Source organism: Sarcophilus harrisii, chromosome 3, assembly GCF_902635505.1.
Source record: "Sarcophilus harrisii chromosome 3, mSarHar1.11, whole genome shotgun sequence".
Lineage (NCBI taxonomy): Eukaryota > Metazoa > Chordata > Mammalia > Dasyuromorphia > Dasyuridae > Sarcophilus > Sarcophilus harrisii.
Genome location: NC_045428.1, coordinates 293,329,293 through 293,341,504, shown reverse-complemented (window position 1 = coordinate 293,341,504; position 12,212 = coordinate 293,329,293). Strand labels below are relative to the sequence as shown.

The window sequence follows — 12,212 nt, the reverse complement described above, 5'->3', positions numbered from 1 at the left end:
AAAGGTTACACGATTGAATATAAAACAAAAAATGTCCCAGTAATCAGAGAACCATAAATTTAGAGCTGGAAGAGACATTAGAAATTAGCTAATCTAAACCACCTCGTTTTAAAGATGAGCAAACTGGAGTTTAAGAAAGACAAAATGACTTGCCCAAGTTTATAGGAGTATCAAGTAGCTAAATTGGGATTTGAACCCAGATACTTTGACTTCAATATAGCACTCTTCTATTATTTCATGATCAAAATTATTTCTTTTAAGCTGAATTGTACTTCTCCCATATACAAGTCATATACACCCAGAAGAAATAATATTGTAGAGGGAGGACCTAATTCAAAGATTTTAAATATAGTACACTAATAAAATAGAATTAGGGAATTTAGCTTTAAAATGTACTAGAGAGTCAAAGAAGCACAGAATTGAAAGGGAGCTCAGAAGTCATCTAGCCCATCCCATACTTTACCAAGAATTCCCATTTACATATTCCCCAAAATTGGCTATCTAACATTCAAGCAAAGATTCCCCCATAAGCAGTGCACCTATCTCTCAACATAGCCCATTTCATTTTGGGATAATTCTATTAGGAAATTTTTCCTTATATTGAACTGATCTGTTTCTCTTCAACTTCTAATCCTCATATAGTCAAACCAACAAATCTAATCTTGTTTATATCTGATTCTTTTTTTTCAAATACTTGGAGACAACTATTATATTCTCCCTGTCTTATCCAGGGTAACTTCCAGTTCCTTTCACTCCAGAGAAAGACATTGTCAAGATGGAGTAAATCTAGAGGAAAGCAACTGTTTGCTAAATAACTTCAAGACCATGTTATATGAAAATTAGTGTATGAGAGATTAGATTTGCTCTGCTTATGAGTGATGAGCCATTGGTCTAAGAGTGTGATTTACATAGATTTAAGTAGGCAGACATTTGGTACAATCCCTGCCCACCAGGAAAAAACTTAATTTTCTTCCCTCTGTGTACTTTCCATTCAGTCACACTAGATCTTTATTACTATAGAAGCAAAAAGGTTGTAATCAAATATATTAAAATGACTACTATGTAGGTTGTATATTCATGGCTTCTTTCAGATCTAAGTAGCCTTTAACTAGTCTACTGGTTTACCCACGTCCACATTTCCTGTTCCAATGCTCTAGAATTCTAGGGATACAGTTCTCAAAGGCTTAGTTTTAGATGAAACCACATGAGCCCCTCTTATTGGAAGATTGCAACTTCTCAAAAATGTTCAACTCATGGCCTCTCAGGAGTTAATGTCCAAGCAAGAGGAGGAACTAGATGCCTAGGATGCTGATTCCTTCCCTGGATATTTTCCATTGTTCATCATTCTTACTGGCTGGGATCTCTGATCCTGATTTTTTTCTGCTTCCTAGAAGAGCTGCCCCATTATTGGAATTATAGTATAGCATTATGGTTACTTTTGATCCATGCTCATCATTAGTGGAGTGCAGTAAAGGGGCAGGCTTAATAAGGGAAGCTCCTTTTGTACCTGCCACTCCTACTTTTCATCCTTGATTTTCCCATTCACAGCTACTGCATTCTCCATCACTTAAGACACGAATCTTTGGTTCTTTCTCCTTTGGCATCCAAAGCTTGGTGGGCATACTCACTTCAGTAGGCTCCTGGGTGGGATTACCTCAAGACAGGGGATCCACACTTTGTTCCCTATAGCTCTCCTACCTTTTTAAAAGTTAACTGAGAGGGGACCATATATGGGGCTGTATTAAATTGAACAAATATTTTTAAGTGCTTACTACTTATGATAGTGAGAGGAACACTTTTCTCTTAAAAGATAAAAAACCTACTTTTTCTTGTGATGCATGGACTCTATCCTTTCCTTTATGGAGTGGGGTGTTGGTAGTAAGGTAGAGAGAAAAACTATGCTCAAAGTAATGGTGAATTTAACATGAGAGGGTGAAAAGTCTGTGTATTGGGTAACATAATGAAAAGTGCTACAGAGCAGACTCTAAGGTATGCTAAGCACATAAGAACCAATGGATGAAGAATGAGGTGCTTTAATGCACTGAAAATAGTTTTTTAGTACATATTGCAAGATTTCATTTACTTGGCAGTCAGTCACTTAGCCCCCTCACCAGTCCAGAATAGGAACGAATGCAAATGCAACCCAAAAAGCCTCTGAACATAAACCATGTCTAAAATAACCAAGAACTGCTAAAGATGCAAAGATTACCAAAAAGTTGATATGATTATTCTATCTGCATGATTAGAAGAAAAGGAATGTTTTTGCTGGTGGGGAGGCAGCATTGAACTTAGTAAAAATCTCTTTCTAGCTATGTGATGCAGTAACCATGTGACCAAAGTGGTCAGTGAACTTCACTATCAGTTTACTTATTTGAAAACTGAGAATAACATTTGTTACAACTACTAAACTGTTGTTAAGAGGAAAGCAATCTATGAAATGCTACCTATGTAGCAATGTGTAACAAACAAACAAATAAATTCCTATATACCAATTGATAGGAAATTGTTTCTGGATAGAAGGGAACATATGGAATTAGGAGAAAAATGATAATGATTAGAGACCTAGCAAGAGCGCTACATGTTCAAATAGTCTCTACTTACAATGCAAGGCCAGGGATAAATAGCATGGCACTATGGAAATAGTACATGGAATGTCAGTAAGAAGGCTTAGATCTGAAATCTTACTCTACCATTTACTGCCTATGTGATTTTGGACAAGTCCCTTAATCTCTGTTTCTTAATGTCTTTGTCCATAAAGTGAGGGGGTTGAGATGAATGACCTCTAAAAGACAAAGGTCTTTTAAAGGTCTAAACTTGTGATCTTATGAGATCCTGTGAGTTGAAACCTCAAAAATGGTCTGAGGTAAGAAAAATGGTCCTTCAGTTGAGATTAAGAGGAACAGGATTCAGAGCGGTGATAAAAGGGAAGAAATGGGTTCAGAACATAAATAAGACAGTTACTCAGTCTCGTTTGAAGAATCTGGAGGAAGGACAGATGGCTCACCATTTGATTGACTCCCCAAGGGAATAAGAAATAGCACAGCAGGGAATTACAGACACTAAAGGTAACCTTGACTTATCTCCTCACTGACACTCAATCATGTGAATGTATCCTATGGAAAAGAAGGAATTCTCTTCAACTCCCACCAAATCCAGGTTATTTGATACCCAATAGAAAGGAGAAGAAAGTTTTGCTTTATGGTTGAAGGATTCAATTAAGAGCCTGTTTTTCTTTCCTTTTTTTGGATCCAGTTAGATAAAATCTTCTGTTCTCCTGAGTGCTTCCATGGGAGCAGAGGATCTTTCAGTGACAAAACAAAATGTCACATCTTTACATTTCTATATTTTTTGATATGGGGAGATAACCTATAAAGTTTTCATGGGAGACCTAGAAAAAATAACAACAAAATTCATCTGGAAGAACAAAAGGTCAAGAATTTCAAAGGAACTAAAGAAAAAAAAAAAGCAAATGAAGATGGCTTAGCTGTACCAGATCTAAAACTACATTATAAAGCAGTGGTCATCAAAACCATTTGGTACTGGCTAAGAAAGAAAGTAGTTGATTAATGGAACATATTAGGTTCACAGGACAAAATGGTCAATGACTATGGTAATCTAGAGTTTGACAAACCCAAAGACCCCAGCTTTTGGGATAAAAACTTACTATTTGACAAAAACTGCTAGCAAAATTAGAAACTAGTATGGTAGAAACTAGGCATTGACCCACACCTAACACCATATATCAAAATAAAGTTGAAATGGGTTCATGATATAGATATAAAGAATAATATTATAAACAAATTAGAAGAACAAAGGGTAGTTTACCTCTCAGATCTGTGGAGGAGGAAAGAATTTGTGACCATAGAAGAACTAGAGATCATTACTGATCATAAAATAGATAATTTTGATTATATTAAGTTAAAAAGGCTTTATACAAACAAAACTAATGCAGATAAGATTAGAAGGGAAACAATAAACTGGAAAAACATTTTTACATTCAAAGGTTCTGATAAAGGCCTCATTTCTAAAATATAGAGATAAATGACTCAAATTTATGAGTATTCAAGCCATTCTCCAGTTGATAAATGGTCAAAGGATATGAATAGACAATTTTCAGATGAAGAAATTGAAACAATTTCTAATCATGAAAAGGTGCTCCAAATCATTATTGATCAGAGAAATGAAAATTAAGACAACTCTGAGATACTATTACACACCTGCCAGATTGGCTAAAATGACAAGAAAAGCTAATGCTGAATGTTAGAGGGGATGTGGGAAAACTGGACACTGATACATCATTGATAAACTGTGAACAGATCCAGTCATTCTGAATCCAGCAATTTGGAACTATGCTCAAAAAGTTATCAAACTGCACATACCCTTTGACCCAGCAGTGTTTCTACTGGGATTATATCCCAAAGAGATCTTAAAGGAGGGAAAGGGACTCACATGTGCAAAAATGTTTGTGGCAACCCTCTTTGTAGTGGCCAGAAACTGGAAACTGAGTGGATGCCCATCAATTTGAGAATGGCTGAATAAATTATGGTATCTGAATGTAATGGAATATTGTTCTGTAAGAAATTACCAACAGCATGATTTCAGAGAGGCTTGGAGAAACTTATATGAACTGATGCTAAGTAAAATGAGCAGAACCAGGAGATCATCATGCATAGCAACAACAAGACTATAGATGATCAATTCTGATGGACATGGCTCTCTTCAACAATGAGATGATTCAAACCAGTTCCAATTGTTCAGTGAGGAAGAAAGCCATCTACACCTGTGGGAACTGAGTGTGGAGCATAGCATAGCATTTTCATGCTTTCTGTTGATGTTTGCTTGCATTCTGTTTTCCTTCTTAGGTTTTTTTTTCTTTCTAGATCTGATTTTTCTTGTGCAGCAAGATAACTGATAAATATGTATGTGTATATATATATATATATATAGGATTTAATATATATTTTAACATATTTAACATGTATTGGATTACCTACTATCTAGGGGAGGGTATGGGGGTAAGGAAGGAAAATATGGAACAGAAAGTATTGCAAGAGTCAGTATTGAAAAATTATTCATGCGTATATTTTGCAAAGAAAAAGCTTTAATATATATATATATATATATAAAAGATTTCATGGGAGACCTAGGCCAGATACAGATAGTCCTATTATTTCTTTCAAAGTGAATATGAGGCAGAGACTTTAAGAAAACTTCCCCTATCACCTTCCAAATTGCCCATAGTTCTATCATGTTTAGGGCTGTTGTTCAAATACTGTGTAAGATAAATACAAGTACATAAAAATAAATAATAATAATTATTAGTTGGCTGTGACTTAGTCTTGTCAAGACCTACCATTGCTAGAAGTATTGGAGAAGTATCGTGGAGAAAACACACAAAAAGGAAAGAGGCAATATAAGAAACAAAGAAAAAAAGGAAAAAAATAAGATGCAAAAATAAAGAGGGAAGTGATTGGAAGAAATGTCAGTGGATACAGGTGATAGTGAGGGCAGTGAGATACAAAGTCTCTGAAAGTCACTGATAGCAGTGATAAATGACAATGAAGAACAGAAAAGAACATGCACTACTATGCTGAAGGTAAGCCAAGCAATATAATAAAGCAGTTTGTAGAAGTTTTCGTTAAAAGAAAAACTAAATCCTACTCACTCTAGTATTTTCAATATTATAATTGGGTAGGGCCAAATTGGAGGTATGCCAATCATAACAATATAGTAGTGATCAGTGATAGATATTTCACTGAATCATATAATTTTAGAGCTGGTAGAGATGTTAAAAGATCATCTACTTCAACCATTCATTTTGAAGAGGTATAAACTGAAGTTTAGAGGGATTCATATTTTTAAAGCCTAAAGTCATGTAGTTAATATTAATACATGGTATTGATAACAACAATATTGTAAATATAATCAACTTTGAAAGACTTAGGAATGCTGATCAAGACGGTGGCCAATGGAAGAATCAACCATGATCCCAAAAGATTGATGATGAAATATTCTCTCTGCCTCCAAGAGAAATCTGACAGAGTCAAAATATAAATCAAAACTTTTCTTTTTTTTCTTTTCTCTTTTCTTATTTTCTTTTATGATCCAGCAACACTGGCCTGTTTGATGTTCTTCAACTAAGACTGTCCATCTCTTTATTATGCATTTGCACTGGCTGTCATTGTCTGGAACCTCTCTTCATATTTTCCATGTACGTACACATTGATAATGAGGTTGAAGAATGCATTGCCAGAGCTACCTTAGTGTTTAGAAGGCTCTGAAGGAAAGAGTTAAAGAAAAGAAGTATTAAACTGCCTACCAAAGTGAAGCCTACAAAGGTCATTGTTGTATGCTTGTGAAACCTGGGCAGTATACCAGTGCCATGCCAGGAAACTGAATTACTTCCACCTGTCTTAGGAAAATTCTGAAGATCACCTGGCAGGACAAGGTATCAGAATTAACTAACTTTATGGAAATATACTGGCTTCCTTTCATTGGAAAGGTGTTTAGATTCTATGAATGTGGAAAGAAAAAGTTCTTTCTTGAACTAAACTGCCAAGCATTCAAACTCTACCAAAGAGAGTGCAAAACTTCAATGGTTTGGCCACATTATTCAAATGCCAAATATATGCTTTCCTGAAAGACTATTTTGTGGAGAACTCTCACAGGAGAATGCTCACATAGTGGTCAGAAAAAGTGATTAATGGACACTCTCAAAATCTCTCTTAAGAATTTTGGGATTGATTGCATAACATGAGATATACTGGTACAGGATCACCCAGCATGATGTGCCCTCCTCAGAGAAGATGCTGTGCTCTATGAGGAAAGCAGAATTGAAGTAGCTCAAAAAAAGCCAACTCACAAAAACCAAGCAGATGCACAAATTAAGAGAATTCACCCCAAAGTGTTCACATATACTATTTGTGTACTACCTCTGGTAGAGCATTCTGGGCTCACATTGGTCTGATCAGCCACATTTGGACATTCTGTACCCTGACTCTAACATAGTGATGTCATTTTGGTCCTTTTCAAAACTGAAAGACAACAACCTAGCTACCTACCCTTCAAGACTCAGGTTAAATTTCAGTTCTGTCTTTTGTAGAAAGTCTTTCTTGATCTCTTTCCTGTTGAGATTACCTTCCAAATATTTATACTACATAACTTGTATATGTGTAATTATTTGTATGGGCTCTTCTTCAATAGAACATGAACTCCTATAAACTGGTACAATAATTTTAGAAAGCAATTTGGAATTATGCAACTAAAGTGACTAAAATGTCCATATTCATTGACCCAAAGATTCTACTACTGAGAGGCCACTGAATTAAGAAGGAAGTCCCCATATGTACACAAATATTTATTAGCATCATGTTTCGTAGTAGCAAAGAGTTGGAAACAATGTAGGGATCCATTGATTTTGAGAATGCTTAATCTAATTTGTGGTATCCAAATATAATGGAAAATTATTGTGCTGCAATAAATGATGAATATGATCACTTCAGAGAAGCATGTAAAAATCAACGTAAATTGATGTCCAGGGAAGTAGAGTTAAAAAAAAAGTATATACAACTCTAAGCAAAAATACCATCTCTCTTCTCAAGAAGTTAATGCTCTTTTTAAAAACATTTAAATTTTAAAACTTAAAATATTTTAAATTTATTTTTATTGACATCTTTTTTTTACATCTTTATAATTTCCCTCATTACTTAGTACAGTGCCTACAACATAAAAAACTCTCAAATGTTTTTTGACTGACTACTGTACTATAAGAAACGGTTACTATGAAGATTTTAGAGAAATGAGGAAGATTTATATGAATGATACTGAGTATGGGAGACAATCTTTATTAGTCTTCAGTGTCTTTATTAGAAAGATGTTTGGATTCTATAGATGTAGCGATTTAACTTGGCTATCAGTCATTTTCTGGTCTATGTTTTGCTTAACTGTTTTTCTTTGTTTCAGGGTTAAGACTCATTGAGATTGAGAGGGAAGAGGAGTATATACAGACATAACTGTGATGTAAAAGCAAAAGACAACAATGGAACTTTTTCTTAAAAGGGAGAGAGGAATTGAATTGTAAATAAAATAATTTTTTTTAAAGAATAAGTTGAGGCAATGAGATAATTGATGACAGTTCCAATGATTTTGTGAAGAGAGCCATCTACACCCAGAAAGAGGACTGTGGGAACTGAATGTGGATCACAACATAACATTCTTACTCTTTTTATTGTTGTTTGCTTGCATTTTATTTTCTTGCCCATTTTCTTTCCTTTTTTGATCTGATTTTTCTTGTGCAGCAAGAGAATTGTATAAATATGTTTACATACATCAGATTTAAAATATATTTTAACATATATTAGATTGCTTGCCATCTGGGGGAAGGGTGGGGGGAAGGAGGGGGAAAATCTGAAACACAAGGCTATGCAGAGATCATTGTTGAAAAATTATTTATGCATATGTTTTGAAAATAAAAAGCCTAAAAAAGAATAAGTTGAGGCTAACCATAAGAGAAAATAAAATTATTGATGATATAATTCTGGTCATTCTCAGTATGACATCATGGCTCAGAAAGAACAAGTAATCAAGTATTTTGTAAATTTCAAATCAAATTCAGCTGTTAATCATGAATGTACCTGGCATATAGTTAGAGTACAGTATTCACATCTTGTTTTATATGAAAAGTTCTTAGTGAAACGATCAGAGAATGCTTTTTATATCTGTCCAGTATTAAGTGAAAAGACTGAAGTCTTTCCAAGCAAAGTACAACCACATGTATTTTCCAAAAGGTTGTTTTCAGTCCCTCAAATTAAGATACATTCAGAAAGCTAGAGATTGTTGGTGAAAAATTTTCATCAAATCCTGACATCACAGAACAATTCTGTTATGAATTTATGGCAAACTCATTTGTTAATATGTTCTAACTCTAAAACTGTCATATAATATTGGTGAAACAGGGCTATTTTGACAGTGATTTTTAAATTCTGCCCTGGTAACAACCAATGAATCAAGTTCCCCTAGATTTAAATATCTTAACAAGCTGATTGTTTTTGATATGTTAATTCTATAGACACCTGTTAGGATTCTTACAAGGGGCTAAGTCAGTGGAATTGATAGAGACAATAATTATCTAATTTAGCATGGTTCAGTATGATTGATCTGATCCTACAAGGAGATGTTATGGGCCAGAACTTGAAACAAGGTACTAAGTGGAATTGAGGAGACAATGGTTAAATCTAGTTTAGAATTGATTTAATCCTACAACAAATAATGGTTTCCTAGTGATATAATGATTGGTGTGAACTCGGTATGGGGCATATAAGGAGGAGCTGTCAGGACCAGAAGGACAAGCACACTAAAGGACAAGCCCATTGGAAGCTCTCAGAGCCTCAGCCAGGATTCAGTCCAGGAGATTCACAAGCCAGAGAAGGCAGCTTAAGCTCTCGAAAGGCCTCCAGAAAAACTAGCCGAGTCCCAAGTAAAGGAGACAAGAATTTGAAAGAGACAATAAAGGATTTGGACTTTTAATACCTGGCTGCATTCGGGGTGATTACACTGAACTGAAACGAATACTGCCTCTAGAAGCCCCCCAAGAAACCTGCTCACAGAGAACAATACATTTTAGAGAAGAATATTGCAGACACCTATAAATCTATGGTGACTGAATAATTATTCAGCATTCTGGGAGGAAGCCCACAAGCCCTATCTTCGAGGCAAGAGATTCATTGCATTTTCCAACTTGGTGCTGGCTGGAGTTGGAAGGACAAACCTTTGGATTTGGAGACATTCAGGCGGAGCTCTTAGAACCAAGCGGAGAGATAGGCCTCTGAGCTAACCAGGCTATATTGAAGGACACAATAAAAAATCTGAACTTTGATCACCTGGCTGTGTTTTGGAAAAAGAACACCACATTTTGGAGTTTTCTAAGGCATGACACTTACCTAGAGGGTTCAAAGATGGCCAACTTAAAAAAATTAGTGTCAACATATTTGGACCTATAGAGAAGAAACATTTCAGAACCACAGACTCATTTGAAGGTACCAAAAGTTTTCTTTTGTTACATAATCGTAGAATTCATTCTGAATATTTTTTAGTCATCTTTTTGCATAATATTATATCAGTAACTCAAGCCATGAACTTGGGTGGTAATCAGAATGTGAAAAAATTCTTTCAGAAGAGATTTCATTAAAAAAGATCCACAACATAAGTTCTATAAATGATTTTTCACTCTGGTTGAAACAGAGGCAAAAATTATTACCTATGTCTTCAAATATATCAAATTAACATTTGCAATATTTGATTCTAGATTCTTGATCTTGATTCAAAACTGCCCCAAGATATAGTAGTGTGCAATAACTGCTATATTCAACATCCTTTCAAACAGCTCAATGTAAGTGAAATAGAAGAATGAGTCAAAGCTGACAGAGATTAAGCAGCAGATACTGTTTTGAATAAAACTGGCAAGTCAAAGGATACTAATGATACTCCTACAGCCCAGAACCAAAAACACAGAGCATTGTTTTCAGTTCTTGATACATTTTAAGAATGAGACTGATAAGTGGAAGTGTATCTGGGGGAGTATAACTTGAGTAGTGAAGAGACTACAGATCATGCTATACCTGGAGGACTTAATAAGACATATACCTGTCTTCAGATATTTTGTTATGTGGAAATGAGATTAGATACATTTTGATTGATCCTATAGGAAAGAATCAATAGCACTGAGTGGAAATTACAGAGTTTAGTTTGGATTTTAGGGAAAACTTCCAAATAATTATAGCTGTCCAGAAGTGGAATGAGTTGTCTCAAAAGGTAGAAGGGTCTTTACTGAAGGCCTTTATGCAGACAGCATGAGCATGGAAGAGGAAGTGGTGGGGACTGGAAGAGACTTTTGAGATCATGTAGCTCAACTCTTAACATTTTACAGATGAGGTAATTTAATGACTAGAGAACAATATGATGTGGAAGGGAGTTTTTTTAGCCAAATTTTAGACTGGATGATCCCATAAAGCTGTATCCAAATCTGTAATTCTGTGATAAGATTGAGGAAAATATTATAGAAGGTGATTAAACTACCAGTAGGACAGTTGTCTATTAATCAATAATTAATTTTGCAAAAAGATAGCTGTGTAATATTTCCCTAGGTGTCATAAAGCAAGGCATTCTTTATGAGAAAAAGCAAACTGATGTTAAGAATCTTTTCAAGCTCTGAATATCTCCTAGGTGCCAGTCAGACCTACTTTTAAAACCATTTATAACTATATCTTTACCTGTATCTATGAGATATAGTAAAGTTATATATATACACATATACATACATACATACATATATGTGTGTGTGTATATATATATATATATATATACATATACTGTTTCTGCCATATATATATATTTACAGTCAGAAGTCCATGTTCTAATCCTGAACATGGACCTCTGACTGTAAATCTACTCCTCTTCCCATTACAATTTTAACCTTTCAGGTGCAAAAATGATTTTAGTGATTTCAGTAACAAAGCTTATTTTCACCTACCATTGTTGAGACCTTTTCTTCCTTTACACTTTCTGAGGGCTTGAAGTAACTAAAGGCTGATCACTTACCATCCCTTAATTCCCATCACCTTCTCCCATTGCCATCTTGGTAAAGATTTCCCTGCTCCCTTTCCTCCAAATCCTTGGGAAAAGGGCGATGGGGATTTCCATGTCCTGGATGCACCCACTAGCCTTCCATGTCCTGGATGCACCCATTAGCCAATGCTCTAATGAAACAGACTCTCCTCCACTCTTCCCCCACAGGCCTCAGCCCTCCCTTCTCCCTTCCAGCCAGGGACAGTTATCCCAGCTCCATTTGATCCAGACACACCTTGGTTCGTCCATCTACACTGTGGGTTCAGAGGACACAAACCATGCCCAGACACAACACAACCTTTAAGTGATGCTACTTCTTTGGCCCTGGGCCCTGGTCCTTCTCCTGTTACTGTTGGGGGTGGTGCTGGGGGGTGGGGGGCACTACGGTTCCCAGGATGGTCCAAGCTTCTTCCTCATCTCATCTCATAAGAGTTCCAAGAAAACCACAAGGCCTCTAGTTCAGAAGTGTGGGAGATTTTTGGTTTGGCAGCACAGGAACCTATTCAACACAAGGTAGGGGGAGGAAGTAGGAGGGAGAATAAACTCTGGAGCTTAGAGTAGAGACTGGAAGTACCTGACACTGCTCAATT

The 12,212-nt window shown here is 35.7% G+C and overlaps 1 protein-coding gene across 1 annotated transcript in view; it reads right to left on the bottom strand.

Annotated features, from left to right (window-relative positions):
* SIDT1 (SID1 transmembrane family member 1) overlaps positions 1-12,010 on the bottom strand; it is a 176,009-nt gene extending 163,999 nt beyond the window's left edge. Inside the window, exon 1 of the mRNA XM_003763593.3 lies at positions 11,858-12,010. The gene's annotated coding sequence lies outside the window, so the exon portion shown is untranslated. The remainder of the gene's footprint in view (positions 1-11,857) is intronic.
* Positions 12,011-12,212: the final 202 nt, after the last annotated feature.